This window comes from Panthera onca, chromosome B1 (assembly GCF_046562875.1).
Source record: "Panthera onca isolate mPanOnc1 chromosome B1, mPanOnc1 haplotype 2, whole genome shotgun sequence".
Classification (NCBI taxonomy): domain Eukaryota; kingdom Metazoa; phylum Chordata; class Mammalia; order Carnivora; family Felidae; genus Panthera; species Panthera onca.
The window spans coordinates 142,487,339-142,499,822 of NC_138342.1; the positions used below are offsets into that span (position 1 = coordinate 142,487,339).

The 12,484-nt window shown below is 36.0% G+C and overlaps 1 long non-coding RNA gene across 3 annotated transcripts in view; it reads right to left on the reverse strand.

Moving 5' to 3' along the window:
• Positions 1 to 1,205: 1,205 nt before the first annotated feature.
• The window catches only part of LOC132691944 (uncharacterized), a 29,971-nt gene continuing 18,692 nt past the window's right edge, over positions 1,206 to 12,484 (reverse strand). The window contains exons 3-4 of one of the 3 annotated variants that reach the window (XR_009616099.2): positions 2,206 to 2,427; positions 1,206 to 1,666 (exon numbers count right to left, since the gene is read on the reverse strand). This is a non-coding gene — a long non-coding RNA (uncharacterized LOC132691944). Of the gene's footprint in view, positions 2,428 to 12,484 lie in introns of all 3 variants that reach the window. The other 2 variants (XR_009616097.3, XR_009616098.2) reach the window with 2 other exon arrangements.

The following is a 12,484-nucleotide window of genomic DNA, read 5'->3' on the forward strand; positions in this document are numbered from 1 at the left end:
GGGGCTGTGTGCTGGTTAGTCAGTTTTATTATAAAGGAGCTTACGTTAAAAATCAGTCATCTTTTATTGTGTAATGTAAGGAAATTTAGGACAAATATAGATTTGATAAACAGAATGTTGCGAAATAATATCTTAATATCGATATCAGTTATTGCAACCCACCTATCAGTAGGAAAATGTTCTGCCCTGCCTCCTGTCAAGCACCATCCTCCCCGTGCTTTTATGACAAGATTTTAGTGGAACCTTTGGATTATTATACGCTTTGGCCGCGGTGAGTGAATGACCGTTAGGTCTGTTCACTGACTTCAAATCACATGTTATCAGTGAAACCTTCACTGCTGAGTTTCCTTTCATTGTATCTCCAGGCTGACCATTTCCTGTCAATGTCCTTAGAACGGAGAATATACTAAAAACTGGGGTCAGCCACTATGCCACTACCTCTACACTTCTGGCTTTGAAAGATAAAGCAGTTTTTATTTTGTTTTGTTTCAAAATATTATTTTTTTCTTTAAAAAAACCCCAGCATTAGATTTTTCTGTGATTTGTTTCATGTTAAAAATCAGCAAGATATATTTTAAACAATATATAGTGTTGTCCAAAGAGTCACTCACTGCAAAATGAAATAATTTCTCATTGTTCATATTTTGCTTCATTCAAGAATTCTCAAGCTCTGTCCAGCATAGTCTTTGAGACTGCACAGAATAGGAGCAACTCAAATCTGACTATGACCCTTGTGATACTGGGACTTAAGAAAACACGACGAAGAGTGTATAATGATTGGCTCATGGAAAATAACTAATTTTTTAAAAAGCTCGCAGTGTATTAATTAGAACTAACATGTAATATATTTTAAATATCTATCTACAAAATTTGTGTTCACCAATTGCGTTCCTTTAGAATAAATTTCATTATGGGTTGTTTCCTTATTTTGTCATCTTCGGAAGTATAGTTGAGTCATTATTTTGACCATGTTGGGGGAAAATGAGCTTATCAATCTATAAAAGATAATAAACAAAACCCCAAATCTAAATATCAAATTAAGAAGACTGTAACTGTGCCTGGTGACTGCGGACAGTTAGCACAGCTGCTTGAAAGTGTGACAGTCATCCTCGCCCTTTGGATTTCTCACGTTATTATTAGACTGGCTAATGACCAAGGTGTGAAGGATTAGGATTCTGGGCTCTCAGTAATGAGCAGTGTACAACCTGCTTTTATTGGAATGACAGAAGGAGATGGAAGCCACGTGTAGGTGGGGGGAAATGGGATGGAAGAGGACGTGGTTAACTGCTTATTTTTGAAAAGACTTGTTATTGTGTTGTTGTCATTGCTACTATTAAAGCGAGTTCCTTCCCTGTCAGCTTCAGAGCACATTTCCTGCTCTGTGAGGAGAGAGCTATCTTCATGAACAATAAAATAAACTGATAGTTGTATAATGTGAAAAAAAAAAATCACTTGAACCGAGGGGTAAAATGGTCCAACTGTTTTATGTAGTCACGTGGCGAAGAATGTTCTTAATCAACAGCTCCAATGTAACTGGCAAGAGTTACAAGCAGGGCTGGATTCCCACACAGTAGATTAACATAATTCTGACAGAGGAAGGACTCTTCTCTGGCAAGAGGGCCTGGGCAGGGTTCTCTGGGCAGGTCTGACTCAAGGACACAGTGTACTGTAAGAAGAAGAGAAAAGATAGTAAGTGACAGTAAATGGAGGCCTGAAGAAAAGATGCCCTACCTTTTGTTTTAGTTTCACTAAGCTTCCGAGCAAGAGTGAGAGAGAGGGAGAAAATATATCGGTTGTATGGTTGTTTTCAAATTGTTGTTTGCTATTATTATTTTGTATTTTTGTTTGTTTGCTGATTTACGGTTGGTTGATATTTTTAACTAAGCCGGTCACTTAGTTTTTCTCATTGATTGAATACCAGCTGAATCACTTTTGGCTTCTAAATGAAAAATTGTGATTCTCTTGCAATTATCCACACTAGTATAATCCTTTCTTTCTTTCTTTCTTTCTTTCTTTCTTTCTTTCTTTCTTTCTTGCTTTCTTGCTTTCTTGCTTTCTTGCTTGCTTGCTTTCTTGCTTTCTTTCCTTCTTGCTTTCTTTCTTGCTTTCTTCTTTCACAAGTTCCAGGGTCTCTGCCTCTCTGTTACATGCACTCCAGGGACAGATGGCAGAGGAAGGCACCACCTGTCTGACAAAAGACACTACCTGGTTGGTGCTCTGAATGTCATGCTGAGAAGCAGTAGCTGTCACCGAGGAAGTATCAATTGTTATATAATTGTACAGTCAAGCCCTTGGTCATATTCAGTTTTGCTGTTAATTATGTGCTGACTTATATTTTTAAACGTGGTGTCTATGCGTCTGCAAACCGTGAACTCCTAGAAGACAGAGATGTCATGCTTCTTTTATAGCCTCCAAATTACAAGAAACCTAAAAGAATGAAACAAATATTTGACAAATGATATTCCACACCGGGCTATAATGTCCACGAGGGCAGAGCTGGTACCGTTTTCTTCACCATCGTATCCCTAATGTTACCCACAGTTCCTGACATATAAAGTGCTCCATCAATATTTGTTTAATGGACAAATAAATGAATTTTTTATATATATCATGAATTGGATTGTCAGCTGAGACTGAGATTGCCATGAAGGGCAAGAAGGGTAGAGTGGAAAAACTTCCTGCTCTTGGCTGATACAGACTGCTGTCACAGGAAGACCATCTTTTTACAGCTGGTTTTCTCTACTCTATTGGCCAATGGTGAAAAATAAGGGCAGATTCAGAGAACTCTCAATGGGATCTAGTTGTGCTTTTAGATCTTCTGAACCAGGATATATGCCACCAGCCTCTACCCCTATTCCCACCTCCCAATTTCCCCATCAGAGAATGGACTCGGGCCGAGCACCTCACTTTGTTTTGGTTAGCAGGACCAGCTTATATTTTCTCATCAAGTAATATTATCCTTTGTGAAATTCACAGCATATGGTTTTGATTATTTTACACTTTAAACTCAGAGGACAAAAAAGAAAAAAAACAAGCACAAAACCTCTTGTCTGTAACATTTTTTGCAAGGCCAGTTACAGCTCATGACTCCACGAGAACCTAGATTCATACACAAGGCTCGCGGGTTTCACCCACAATTTGTTAGTTCTCCTATTTCAACACAATTCCCTTCATCCTCTTCACACACCCTAGATTAGGAATTATTTTTCTATATCCTGCTTGGCACATGGCATGTGGACAGCAGTATTTGTTAAATGAGTGAATGAATGAATGAACGGATGGCCTGGCATTTTCTCTTACTAACACATTTTCTTTTTCTCCTTAAGAGGAGCTGCTATTTTTCAGAATACATCCATTTCGCCTCTGATTCATGTTCATGCTCTCTATTTTAAGACCTCATGCTGGGAAATCCTAATTTCCTATGTCATAAGGTTGATTTGACTACTCAGAATCTTCTTAACCTTGGTTTGTTACAGCAAGTTCCCAGCATTCTGATTCATGATCGCCTCATTAAAATCAAAACAAAATATACAGACACGCCTTAGGATATATTTATTAGTTTTTGTTTTTAGCTCTCCTCCCCACCAAATTGAAACTATAGTTAGAATTTTTTTTTTAAAGCAGCCAAATGGGCATTTCAAATTACAATTTGACTTACCTAGAGATAAATATGAAGTTGAAAAAGCAGTCTAACCACGATCATGTCAAATAGTTAGGAATACATTTGGGCATCCATTTTAAAAATGCAAATGAAAATAATAAATATATATTTTTAATGCCCTTAGGATGTAACATCTAACATGATGACTACAGCTAGCATTGCTGCATGATATATAGTGAAGTTGTTAAGAGAACAGATCCTAAGAGCTCTCATCACCAGGAGAAATTATTTTATTTTCTTTTTATTGTATCTATATGAGATGATGGATGTTAACTGAACTTATGTGGTACTCACTTCACAATATATATAAATCAAACCATCATGCTATGCACCTTGAACTAATACAGTGATGTATGTTAATTACTTCTCAATAAAACTGGGAAAAATCTCTTTAGCCTTTGAGCTCAAAACTTAGATCTCTTATCATCATATTTATTTTCCATTACCAGAAAGATAACATTTTAAATTAGCATGCCCTTTAAAAGTTTTTATTGTCTTTCTTTGAAGTAGGCCATCAGATAAAGGAGTACAGGATTTTTCGCCTTGTGTTTAGAAGCAATTAGAACAAATTGACTGAAGGGAGAAATTATGAAAATTTCTGATTCCAGTTCTATCCCGAGATTCCCAAGACTGTCCTGTGAAATGCTTGGAATATTTTTCTTTTAGAAACTTTCTACTTTTTGTTTTAATCTGCAAATCTGATTTCCTGAGATAGTTTCTGTATATACTCTTTTTTGTTTCCAGGTAATAACAAGAGGAGATTAATACTTTGTCTTGGAATAACTTTAAGAACTCTCACAATTATCACATAGATAAAACTTGACCTTGGTCCCATCCCTCTGTCTATCCCATCTGTTTGGCCCCAGCCCCCAAGGCCTCTCATGAGCCAAAGGACCTCACTCTGAGCTGGTTATTAAATAGCCTGGAAGAGGTGTGTGGCTGGTAACTTAAATGGTATTATTTGCAGTAACATATTTCATCACAAGATTTTATAAACAGAATATCCTTGAGTCCAGGAGAAATGGTTGCTAATGATGATATTTATTGGGGCACTACTTTAAAGTGTCTTGTGACAGCCACCTGCTTCAGTCAAGCCCTATGAACAGATCCTTTAGGAAGTACTGGGCTGGTGGCAATGTTGAATAGATGTTGTAAAAACAAACAAACAAATATTGTTCACAACAGGCACCAATGTATGAGGATCAGATAACACATATTCTCTCTATTCCCCAACGGTAAAAAAAAGAAAAAAAAAGAAAAAAAAAACCCTGCAAATTACCCACATTTATGCCTCAAGCTCTTCAGTGGGTGGTTTTGTAGATAAAAAGGAGGGGTAAGTTCTAAAACATGCAAGAATGAGAAAGGGATTTGTTGGTGTACATCCATTTACACACAGGATGAGTCAACTACCAGATTCTAGAAACCCAACCAAATTTCTGAAGAAAAGTTGTCACATGGCAAGTGTTCCTAAACACTGTGAAAGTCATTACTAAGATTTATGGATTCAATAGCTACAGCTACAGAATCACCTATTAGGTTAAATGACCCAAGGCTTTAGATTTCAATTCTTCAAATTTTCCAGATGAAAACTAAAATTACCTTTAAAATATATACTTCTTATATCATCTTATTTTAAGAGGTAAGTTTCCTAGAATATTATATATATATATAATTAATTTGTCTGTATCTGTGTGCACGTTTGTTAATTTTTTTAATTTGTAGATACTCGTGTTCATTTGCATTTTTTTCATAAAAATTAAAAAAGACTTCTACTTCATATACATGTTAAAAATACAAAAAATGTTAAGTATGAATAATAAGTCCACTATACATGCAAGTTAATATTAAGATAATTGATATTTACGAATCTAGATTATAATATGGATATTGACATCTGATTTGTTTCCCTTGTCATTCCACAAAAATTCTCATGAAAACACAAAGAAGAGAAACAAAGACTCAGACCAGTTTTATTCTCTCCATTTTAAATTCTGCTTTTTGATCTTTTTAAGTAGCTCTTTTTTTAATGTTGTTTATTTAGTTTTGAGAGAAGGAGAGCACAAGCAGGGAGAGAGGTAGAGAGAGAGGAAGAGAGAACATCCCAAGCAGGCTCTACGCTGACAGTGCAGGGCTCGAACCCACGAACTGTGAGATCATGACCTGAGCCAAAATCAAGAGTTGGACTCTTAACTGACTGAGCCACCCAGGCACCTCCATTTAAGCAGCTCTTAACACTGTTGTATTTTAATTTTTCTTTTTTCTTTTCCATGCAGTATTTGTTATTCCAAAGAATGCATGTGACATCGATTTAATTTATAAAGCATACTAATAAAATGAATGACCATGAGCTCTTTTCCTACCCCATGTCCTGCCTCACCCTCTAGGCATAGCCACTATTTTGAATTTTCTGTTTGTCATCTCCCCCACCTTTTTTAGTCTTATTGCATATGTATACAGTCCTAAACATCATCTTGTTTATTCTTCATCTCTTTCAAAATATCACACGATTTTCTGAGGTTCGCTTTTTTACCCAACATTATATCTTTAAGAGTAATCTTTGTTGTATATAACTGATTTACAGTGTTTGGTTGTAAGCATAAACCATTATTTACTTGCTGATGAACATTTGGCATCTCCCAGCTTTTTGATATTGTAAACTGATACTATGAGCATTCTTTTACTTCCAGTGCACATGAATAAGTCTTTCTCTAAAGTAATTATCTAGAAGCACTGCTGAATTGTAGCGTATAAATGTCTTCAATTTTACTAAGAAATGTTGATTATTTTTTTTTCTAAATCTTTTGCTTATACATCCTCACCAAATACTTGCTATTATCAAAGTTCTTTTTCCCAATTTAGGAGAATAAAATAGAATCTCATGATGTTCTTAATTTGCATTTCCCTGATCATTTATGAGGTTGGATACTTTTTTCATGTATCTATTTACTATTCTTATTTTCTCTTCTGAGAAATGCATGTCAATATTTTCTTCCAATTTTTTTTCTATCATATACTCTGTCTTTTATTGATTTGTAGGACTTCCTTATATATTATGCATACTAACTATTTATTGGTTAGAGTGTGGCTTGTTTTTTTCACTTTATGGTCTTTCGTGATGAATACAAATTCTTAATTTTTAATGTAGTGTAACTTACCAGTCTTTAATTTTATAGTAGTGCTTTTTCTGACCTCTTTCAGAAATCCTTCACTGCTCTGAGAAGATTGGACTTTCCCATGACAGTATTTTCCTGTTTTTTGCCCTAAAAGTTTTAAGTTTGTCTTTCACAGCTAAATCCTTAATCTATCTGATAATTATTTTCATATGTATTGTGAGAGTGGGATCCAATTTCATTTTTTCCACATGGATACCCAACTGTCCTAGCACTATTTATTGAATATCTTTCCTTTCCACAGTTATTAAACACACTTCCTGTTTCATACAGTAAGTGTCCAAATAAGCAAGGGTTTGATTCTGGGTTATCTGCTGTTTCACTGGTCAATTGATCTATTACCATGCCACACCACACTTTCCAAATTAGTACAGTTTATGAGTAAATCTGAGTAAGTATGAGGCAGGTTCCCCTACTTCAGTTTTCTGTTACAGGAATGTCTGTTTTCTTGGCTGTTTGCTCTTATGCATTAATTTTAAAGTCATCCTGTCAAACTCTACCCAAAACTCTAAGGGATTTTGATGAGAATTACATAAAATCTGTAGATACATTTGAATGACAATTAAAACTTTGTGATATTGAGTCCCCTTAGCAACAAGTGCTGTTTATCCTCGTTTGTTTAGGTCTATTATTATTATTTTTTTTTATCTTTTAAAAGTTGATTTATTTATTTTGAGAGAGAGGGAGAGAGTGCACACATGCGAGAGGGGAGGGGGGAGAGAGAGAGGAAGAGAGAATCCCAAGCAGGCTCCGGGCTGTCAGCACAGAATCCAAAATGGGGCCCAATCTCACCAACCATGAGATCATGACCTGAGCCCAAATAAAGAGTCAGATGCTTAACCGACTGAGCCACCCAGGTGCCCCTAGGGCTATTATTTTTAATTGAAGTATAGTTGACACACAATGCTACATTGGTTTTAAGAGTACCACATAATGATGTGGCAAGTCTATGCATTATGTTGTGCCCACCACAAGTATAGCTGCCATCTGTTACCATCCAACCAAATACCATTGACTGTATTCCCTGTGCTGTATTTTTCATCCCTGTGACCTATTCATTGCCTAACTGGAAGCCTGTATCTCCCACTTTTCTTCACTCATCTTGCCCCTCCCCTCTGGCAACAATCAGTTTGTTTTCTGTATTTATAGGTCTGTGTCTGCTTCTGTTTATTTGCTCATTAGTTTGTTTTTTAGATTCCACATATAAGTGAAATGATCCTGCATTTGTCTGATATATTTCACTTAGCATAACACCCTCTCGGCCCATCCATGTTGGTGCAAATGGCAAGAACTCAACCTTTTCATAGCTGACTAATACTCCATTGTATATATATGCCCCATCTTTCTTTATGCATTCATCCGTTGATGGACACAAGATGCTTCCATATCTTGGCTATTGTAAAGAATGCTGCAGCAAACATGAGGAAGGGGAAGTTACACTGACTTTTATACCTTTCAAAAAAGTTTTACAATTCTCTGAATAAAATATTTCACAACTTTTGTTAGAATTATTCTTAGGTATACAATTTCTTTTCTTCCTATAGTAAATGGCAATAGTCTTAAAATTGGATTTTCTTAGCATTTGGTGCTGACATACAGAAATACAATGGCCAGCTCAATTGGTCATAACACTAGCCAGCTTGCTAAATTTGTGTTACTAATAATCTGTAAATTTGTGGGGAGGTGTTCTTTTGTTTTGTTTTGTTTACAAACAATTGTATCATTTGAGAATAATGACAAGTTTGTTTCTTTTCAGTTTGTATAACATTTATTTCTTCTTCTTGTATTACTATGTTGGCTAAGATCTCCAGTACCATGTTGAATAGTGCAGTAAGATCGTGTGTCCTTAACTTGTTCATGATTATAAAAGGAATTTTCCTAATGTTTAATCATTAGTCATGGTGTTTCTTTTAGCCTTTCTGTGGCCTTTCTAAGACTGAAGAAATTCCCATTTATTTCTAGTTTGCTAAAATTTTTTATCATTTGCAATGCTGCGTTTTAACAAATTTTTGTTCTCTATATAGTTGATCTTGAATGTGATAACTAATATTTATAGATCTTTGAATGCTAAACTATTTTGGATTCCTAAGATAAATACAACTTGGTCATCTGTGAATTATGTTTTTTATCCACTGCTGTATTCATTTTGGGCCTATTACATTTTTATTCATGATTGAAACAAGTCTATAATTTTCCTTTCTCATATAGTTCTAGTCTGATTTTGGTGTCAAGGTTAATGTAATGTCAAAGGAAGGGTTGGGGAGAATTTCTGTCTCGTCAACTATCTTTAAAAATGTATGTATATAATATAATATGAATATTGCATATATGATCAAACAATTGGCACTTTAAAAGTTTTGTCTAATTTGGCTGTAAAACTATTTGGGCCTAGTGTTTATTTTATGCACATTCTAGCTACTGATTCAATTATTAACATATATTTAAAGTATTCTTTTTCAAATCAGTTTTATAAGTACTACTTGTCTCAGAATTTGTTCATTTTAGTATATTTTCTACAATTTAAAGGTTTTCTTGGGGCGCCTGGGTGGCTCAGTTGGTTAACTGTCCTACTTTGGCTCAGGTCATGATCTTGCGGTCAGTGAGTCAGAGTCCCACGTCAGGCTCTGTGTTGACAGCTCAGAGCCTGGAGCCTGTTTCACATTCTGTGTCTCCCTTTCTCTCCGTCTCTCCCCCACTAGCACTATGTCTCTCTCTCCAAAATAAATAAACATTAAAAAAAGTTTAAAGGTTTTCCTGGTATTTTCTTACTCTCTTTTAATCTCTGCTATAACTATAGTTTTGTTATCTTTTTAATTCCTATGATGGGCCAGTTGGTTGTGTTTTCTTTCCTTTTTCTTGAACAATCCCTCTAAAGATTTTCTTTTGGTTTAGTTGATCCTCTTAGGTCACTTACTTCTTACATTTAAAAAACTATCTCCTAACTTCTACATTCTGTTCTTCTTCTGTTTTCTTTCTTTCCTTTTTTAATGTTTGTTTATTTTTGAGAGATAGAAAGAGAGTACAAATGGGAGAAGGGCAGAGAGGAGGAGACACAGAATCCAAAGTAGGCTTCAGGTTCCAAGATGTCAGCCCAGAGCCCAATGAGGAGCTCAAACTCACAAACCATGGTGTGAAAGCACAAGTCAGGGAGGGGCAGAGAGAGAGAGAGGGAGACAGAGGATCTAAAGCAGGCTCTGAGCTGACAGCAGAGAGCTCCATGTGGGGCTTAAACTCATGAACTGTGAGATCATGACCTGAGCCAAAGTCAGACACTTAACCAGCTGAGCTACCCAGGGGCCTCTCTTCTTCTGTTTTCATACACTGGATGATTATCTCATTAATTTTCATTTTCCTTTGAATATAAAATTTGCAGCTATAAACATCTGTACTTCAAAGTACTGCTTTCACAGCAATTCACAGGGCTTGATATGTAGTAGTTGTATAATTGTTGATTTCTAAGTACCTTGAAGTTCCCACTAAGATGTGTCTTTTTAACCCATAAATCATTGGAGGGTACTTGCTGGGACGAGCACTGGGTGTTGTATGTAAGCAATGAATCATGGAAATATACCCCCAAAACGAAGAGCACATTGTATACACTGTATGTTAGCCAATTTGACAATAAATTATATTAAAAAAAAAGAAATGTGTTTTTAGATTCCAAATATTGTTATGTTGTTTTTTGTAATCATATCTGAATTGCAGTGTCCAGAGAACATGCTCTTATAACATGGATTTTTAAATTACTTTAGACCAGATTTGGGCCTAATGTATAATTAATTCTTATAAGTGCTTTATACACACATTACATAATGAATATTCTCTAATTATTATGTGTTGAAATCAAACTTGTTAATCCTACCGTGCAGATCTTCTCTGTCTTTACTAATTTTTGACTATTTCAATTGTCAATAATTGAGTGAAATGTGTTGAAATTTCTCCCCCTGATGGTAGATTTGACAATTCTTCCCTTTTGCTCAATATACTCTTACTTTCTATATTTTAAGACAATTTTCCCCTCCACAGGGATCTGAGTTTAGATTTGTTAGATCTTCTTGATAAATTAAAATTTTATCATTATCTAATAATCTTTTTTAACCTTTAACAATGGTTTGATTTTAAAGTTAATTTCATCTAATACAAACCTAGCTACCCCATCTTTCTTTTGACATTATTATTTTGGTGTATTTTTATTGTAGCCTGTCTTCAAGATGACCCCCAATGGTCTTCAACTTCTGGTAATCACTTTCTTGCATAGTCCCCTCCCACAGTGAATAGGTTTGACCTACATAATCATTAAGATATTGCATAAATGGCAGTGTATAGTTTCAGGCCCAACTTACAAAAGACACCATAGTTTTTTGGGTCACCTACTCTGAGGGAAGCCAAGTGCCATGTGTTGAGGGTACTAGGCCTCTAAGAGGTCCTTCAACCCCAAACAGTCCTTGAGATAACTGTAGGCCTAGCTTACATCTTGACTACAATTTCTTGGGACACCCTGAGTCAGAATTATGCAGTTCAGCCATTTCTGAATTCCCGATCCTTAGAAAATGTAAAACACTCCATGTTTGTTTTAAATTTTTAAGTTTTAGGGGCGCCTGGGTGGCTCAGTCGGTTTAGCGGCCGACATCGGCTCAGGTCATGATCTCGCAGTCGGCGAGTTCGAGCCTCGCGTCGGGCTTTGTGCTGACAGCTCAGAGCCTGGAGCCTGTTTCAGATTCTGTGTCTCCCTCTCTCTGACCCTCCCCCGTTCATACTCTGTCTCTCTCTGTCTCAAAAATAAATAAACGTTAAAAAAAATTTAAAAAAATCTTTAAGTTTTAAATACATATTGATAGTGAGGTAGATAGAAGGCAAAAGCTAATTGCATCCTTTTACTTTGGACTTCCCATGTTCTAATATTACAGGTAAATAACATAGAGCTATATCTCAAAATCCAATAAAATAGTCTGTCTTTTAATTGAAGACTTTACTGATTTACTATTATTGATATATTTTTCACATATTCCTACTACCCATATATTTTTTTAGTTTCACACTTTTTTATGCTCTTTTTTTCCTTTCTTAATTAATTGATTGAGTTCTTTTTTTTTTTAATTTTTTTTTTTAACATTTATTTATTTTTGAGACAGAGAGAGACAGAGCATGAACGGGGGAGGGGCAGAGAGAGAGAGGGAGACACAGAATCAGAAGCAGGCTCCAGGCTCTGGGCCATCAGCGCAGAGCCTGACGCGGGGCTCGAACTCACGGACCGCAAGATCGTGACCTGAGCTGAAGTCGGACGCTCAACCGACTGAGCCACCCAGGCGCCCGGATTGAGTTCTTTTTTAAAAAAATGTTTTAATGTTTATATTTGAGAGAAAGAGAGAGGAAGAGAGAGAGAGCGTGATCGGGGGAGGGACAGAGAGAGAGAGAGAGAGAGAGAATCTGAAGTACACTCCAAGCTCTGAGCTGGATCAGCACAGAGCCCCATATGGGGCTCAAACCCACAAACTGCGAGATCATGACCTGAGCTGAAGCTGGATGCTTAACTGACTGAACCATCCAGGCACCCCTAATTGATTGAGTTCTTATTTCATTTCTTCCTCTTTGATGTTAGCATTTATATATTACTTTTTCTAGTGGTTGTTATAGAAATTTTTGCCACTCATAT